The sequence below is a fragment of the Telopea speciosissima genome, chromosome 8, assembly GCF_018873765.1.
Source record: "Telopea speciosissima isolate NSW1024214 ecotype Mountain lineage chromosome 8, Tspe_v1, whole genome shotgun sequence".
NCBI lineage: Eukaryota > Viridiplantae > Streptophyta > Magnoliopsida > Proteales > Proteaceae > Telopea > Telopea speciosissima.
The window spans coordinates 37466909-37472908 of record NC_057923.1 but is presented as its reverse complement, the minus strand read 5'-3'; positions in this window follow the sequence as shown (position 1 = coordinate 37472908).

The following is a 6000-nucleotide window of genomic DNA, read 5'->3' as shown; positions in this document are numbered from 1 at the left end:
TCTAATCGATACGTATTTCGATATATGTCCATTTTCGATCTAAAATGGATCGGGTTGGTCGTTTGCGGTTATATGGGGGCATTTTTGTAGTTTTTTGGGTTTAGTATTTTCTAAAAAGTATCCTTATCTCTTATTAGATGTGTGGATGCGATGTTGAGGGTCATGACCTTCGAATCGATACGTATTTTGACTTATGTTCATTTTCGATCCGAACCAAACCGGGATGGTCGTTTGGGGCTATTTGGGGGCATTTTTGTATTTTGTTGGGTTTGGGATTTTCTGAAAAGTGTCCTTATCTCTTATTAGAGGTGTAGATACGATGTTGAGGGTCGTGACCTTCGAATCGATACCCATTTTGACATATGTTCATTTTCAGTTTAAACCAGATCGGGTGGGTCGTTTGGGGTTATTTGGGGGAATTTCTGTACTTTTTTTGGTTTAGGATTTTCTAAAAAGTGTCCTTATCTCTTATTAGAAGTGTGGATGCGATGTTGAGGGTTGTCACCTTCGAAACGATACCTATTTTGACATATGTTCATTTTCGGTTTAAACCAGACCGGGTGGGTCGTTTGGGGTTATTTGGGGGAATTTCTGAACTTTTTTGGGTCTGGGATTTTCTAAAAAGTGTCTGTATCTTTTATTAGTCGTGTGGATGTGATGTTGACAGTTGTGACCTTTGAATCGATACCTATTTCGGCATACGTTCATTTTCGGTCCGAACCAGACCAGAGGGGTCGTTGGGGGTTATTCGGGGGCATTTTTGTACTTTTTTGGGCTTGGGATTTTCTAAAAAGTGTCCTTACCTCTTATTAGACGTGTGGATGCGATGTTGAGGGTTGTGACCCTCTAATCGATACCTATTTTGACATATGTTCATTCTTGGTTTAAACCAGACCGGGAGGGTCGTTTGGGGTGATTTGGGGGCATTTCTGTACTTTTTTAAGTTTAGGACTCTATAAAAAGTGTCCTTATCTCTTATTAGCCGTGTGGATGCAATGTTGAGGGTTGTGACCTTCGAGTCGCCACATAATTCGACATATGTTCATTTTTGGTTCGAACCAGACCGGGTGCATCGTTTGGGGTTATTTTGGGGCATTTCTATACTTTTTTGGGTTTGGGATTTTCTAAAAGGTGTCCTTATCTCTTATTAGACGCGTGGATGCGATGTTGTGGGTTGTGGCCTTCGTATTGATACCTATTTCGACATATGTTCATTTTTTGGTTAAACCGGATAAGGTGGGTCGTTTGGGGCATTTGGGGGCATTTCTGAACTTTTTTGGGTTTGGGATTTTATAAAAAGTGTCCTTATCTCTTATTATACGTGTGGATGCAATGTTGAGGGTCGTGACCTTCGAATCGATACCTATTCTGACATATGTTCAGTTCTGGTTCAAACAGGGCTGGGTGGGTCGTTTGAGGTTGTTAGTGGGGCATTTCTATACCATTATGGGTTAGGGCTTTTTTGTAAAGTGTCCTTATCAATTATGAGACGTGTGGATGAGATGTTGAGGGTCAAGACACTCGAATCGATATTTATTTCAATATATGTTCTGTTTCAGTCTGAACTAGACTAGGTGGGTCATTTGCGGTTATTGGGGGGCATTTCTATAATTTTTGGGTTATGGCTTTTCTATGGGGTGTCCTTATCTCTTATTAGAAGTGTGGATGAGATGTTGAGGGTCGAGACCTTCGTATCGATACGTATTTTGACATATGTTCTGTTCTGGTCCGATCTAGACTGGGTGGATCATTTGGGATTATTGGGGGGAATTTCTAAACTTTTTTGGGTTTGGGATTTTCTAAAAAGTGTCATTATCTCTTATTAGACGTGTGGATGCGATGTAGAGGGTCGTGACCTTCGAATCGATACCTATTTCGACATAAGTTCATTTTCGGTCTGAACCAGACTGCGTAGGTCGTTTGGGGTTATTTGGGGGCATTTCTGTACTTTTTTGGGTTTGGGATTTTCTAAAAAGTGTCCTTATGTCTTATTAGATGTTTGGATGCGATGTTGAGGGTCGTGACCTTCGAATCGATACGTATTTCGATATATGTTCATTTTCGATCCAAACCGGATCGGGTTGGTCATTTATGGTTATATGGGGGCATTTCTGTACTTTTTTGGGTTTAGGATTGTCTAAAAAGTGTCCTTATCTCTTATTAGATGTGTGGATACGATGTTGAGGGTCATGACCTTCGAATCGATATGTATTTCGACTTATGTCCATTTTTTGTCCGAATCGGATCGGGTTGGTCATTTGTGGTTATTTGGGGGCATTTCTGTACTTTTTTGGGTTTGGGATTTTCTGAAAAGTGTCATTATCTCTTATTAGAGGTGTAGATGCGATGTTGAGGGTCGTGACCTTCGAATCGATACCCATTTTGACATATGTTCATTTTCGGTTTAAACCAGATCGGGTGGGTCGTTTGGGGTTATTTGGGCGCATTTCTGTACATTTTTTGGGTTTTGGATTTTCTAAAAAGTGTCCTTATCTCTTATTAGACGTGTGGATGCGATGTTGAGGGTTGTGACCTTCGAATCGATACCTATTTCGATATATATTCATTTTCAATTTAAACCAGACCGGGTGGGTCATTTGGGGAAATTTTTGAACTTTTTTGGGTCTGAGATTTTCTAAAAAGTGTCCTTAGCTCTTATTAGTCGTGTGGACGCGATGTTGACAGTTCTGACCTTCAAATCGATACCTAGTTTGGCATATGTTTATTTTCGATCCGAACCAAACCGGGTGGGTCGTTGGGGATTATTTGGGGGCACTTTTGTACTTTTTTGGGCTTGGGATTTTCTAAAAAGTGTCCTTACCTCTTACCTCTTATTAGACGTGTGGATGCGATGTTGAGGGTTGTGACCCTCTAATCGATACCTATTTCGACATATGTTCATTTTTTGTTTAAACCAGACCGGGAGGGTCGTTTGGGGTTATTTGGGGGCATTTCTATACTTTTTTAAGTTTAGGATTCTCTAAAAAGTGTCCTTATCTCTTATTAGACGTGTGGATGCGATGTTGAGGGTTGTGACCTTCGAGTCGATACGTAATTCGACATATGTTCATTTTCGGACCGAACCAGACCGGGGGCATCGTTTGGGGTTATTTGGGGCATTTCTGTACTTTTTTGGGTTTGGGATTTTCTAAAAAGTGTCCTTATCTTTTATTAGACAAAAACTGAACATATGCCAAAATATGTATCGATTCGAAGGTCTCGACCCTAAACATCTCATCCACATGTCTCATAAGACATAAAGAAACTTTATAGAAAAGCCCTAACCCAAAAAAGTACCAAAATGCCCCCAAAAAGCATAAACAACCCACCCTATTTTGTTCGGGCATGAAATGAACTTATGTTGAAATACGTATCAATTCAAAGGTCTCGATCTTCAACATCTCTTCCACACGTCTCATAAGAGATAAGGACAGTTTATAAAAAAGCCCTAACCCAAAAGTTCAAAAATGCCGCCCAATAACGCCAAACGACCGAGCCGATCTTGTTCAGACCGAAACTGAACATATGTTGAAATACATATCCATTTGAAGGTCTTGGTCCTCAACATCTCATCCAAATCTATCATAAGTGGTATTGACACTTTATAGAAAAGCCCTAGCCCAAATAAGTATAGAAATGCCCCCCAATAAGCCTAAACGACCCTCCTGGTTTGGTTCCGACCAGAACTGAACATTTGTCGAATTACGTATCGATTCAAACGTCTTGACCCTCCCCATCTCATCCACACCATTAATAGGAGATAAGGACACTTTATAGGAAAGCCATAATTGAAAAAATTATAGAAATGCCCTCAAATATCCCAAAACGACCCATATGGTCTGGTTGGACCAGAACTGAACATATGTTGAAATACTTATTGATTCGAAGGTCTCGACCCTCAATGTCTCATCCACACTTCTCATAATAGATAAGGACACTTTATAGAGAAGCCCTAAACAAAAAAAGTACAAAAATGCCCCCCAAAAAGCCCTAATGACACACCCGACTTGGTTTGAACCGGAACAGAACATATGTCAAAATACATATCGATTTGAAGGTCTCGACCCTCAACATCTCATCCACTTGCCTCGAAAGATATAAAGACACTTTATAGAAAAGCCCCAACCCAAAAAACTACAGAAATGCCTTCCAAAAAGCCCAAATGACCTCCTCGGTTTGGTTCGGACCGGAACTAAACATATGTTGAAATACGTATCAATTTGAAGGTCTCGATCCATAACATCTCATCCACATGTCTCATAAGAGATAAGGACAGTTTATAGAAAAGCCTTAAGCTCTAAAATTATAAAAATGCCCCCCCAATAAACCCAAACGACCCATCAAATCTGGTTCGGACCGAAAATGAACATATGTCAAAATATGTATTGATTTGAAGTTCTCGACCCTCAATATCTCTTCCACACATCTCATAAGAGATAAGGACACTTTATAGAAAAGCCCTAACCCCAAAAAGTATAGAAATGCCCCCCAAATAACCCCAAACGACCCACCCGGTCTGGATCGGATCGAAATTGACCATATGTTGAAATACATATTGATTTGAGGGTCTCGACCCTCAATATCTCATCCACCCATCTCATAAGAGATCTTAATACTTTACAGTAAATCCCTAACCCAAAAAAATATAGATATGCCCCCCAAAAAGATCAAACGATCCGCCCAATTTTGTTCGAACCAGAACTGCACAAATGTCGAATTACGTATCGATTCGAAGGTCTCAACCCTCAACATCTCATCCACACCTCTCATAAGAGGTAAGGACACTTTATAGAAAAGCCCTAACCCAAAAAAGTATAGAAATGCCCCCCATTAAGCCCAAACGACCCTCCTGGTTTTTTTCAGACCGAAACTGAACATATATCGAATTATGTATCGGTTCAAAGGTCTTGACCCTCCAAATCTCATCCACACCTCTAATAAGAGATAAGGACACTTTACAGAAAAGCCCTAACCCAAAGAACTATAGAAATGCCCCCCAATATGCCCAAACAACCCACTCAGTCTGATTTCAACCAAAAATTAACATATGCCAAAATAAGAGATAAGAACACTTTATAGAAAAATGCCATAACCCAAAAAATTATAGAAATGCCCCCCAGTAACTCTAAATGACTGGTCGGTCATGTTCTGATCGGAACTGAACATATGTCAAAATACGTATTGATTCAAAGGTCTCGACCCTCAATATCTCATCCACACCTCTCATAAGAGGTAAGGACACTTCATAGAAGCCCTAAACCAAAAAAAGTACAGAAATGCCCCGAATAAGCCCAAACGACCCACCCGGTTTGGTTTGGGCCTGAACTGAACATATGTCCAAATACGTATCGATACGAAGGTCTCAACCCACAACATCTCATCCGCATGTGTCATTAGAGATAAGGGCACTTTATAGTAAAGCCCTAACCCAAGAAAAGTACAAAAATGCCCCCAATAACCCCAAACCTACCACCTGGTCTGTTTCGGATTGGAAATCAACATATGCTAGAATACGTATCGGTTCGAAGGTCTCTCTTCCCTCAACATCGAATCCACACGTCTCATAAGGGATAAGGACACTTTATAGAAAATCCCTTACCCAAAAAAGTACATAAATGACCCCCAATAACCCCAAATGACCTACCCGGTCTAGTTCAGACTAGAATTGAACATATGCCAAAATACGTATCAATTCGAAGGTCTCAACCGTACACAACTCATCCACAAGTCTCATAAGAGATAAAGACACTTTATTAAAAAGCCCTAACCCAAAAAAGTACCGGAATGCCCCCCCAAAAAGCCAAAACGTCCCACCTGATTTGGCACGGACCAAAATTGAACATATGTCGGAATACATATCAATTTGAAGGTCTCGACCCTCAACATCTCATCCACATGTGTCATAAGAGATAAAGACACTTTATAGAAAAGCCCAAACCCAAAAAAGTACAGAAATGCACCCCAATGACCCCAAACGACCCACCCGGTGTGGTTCAAACC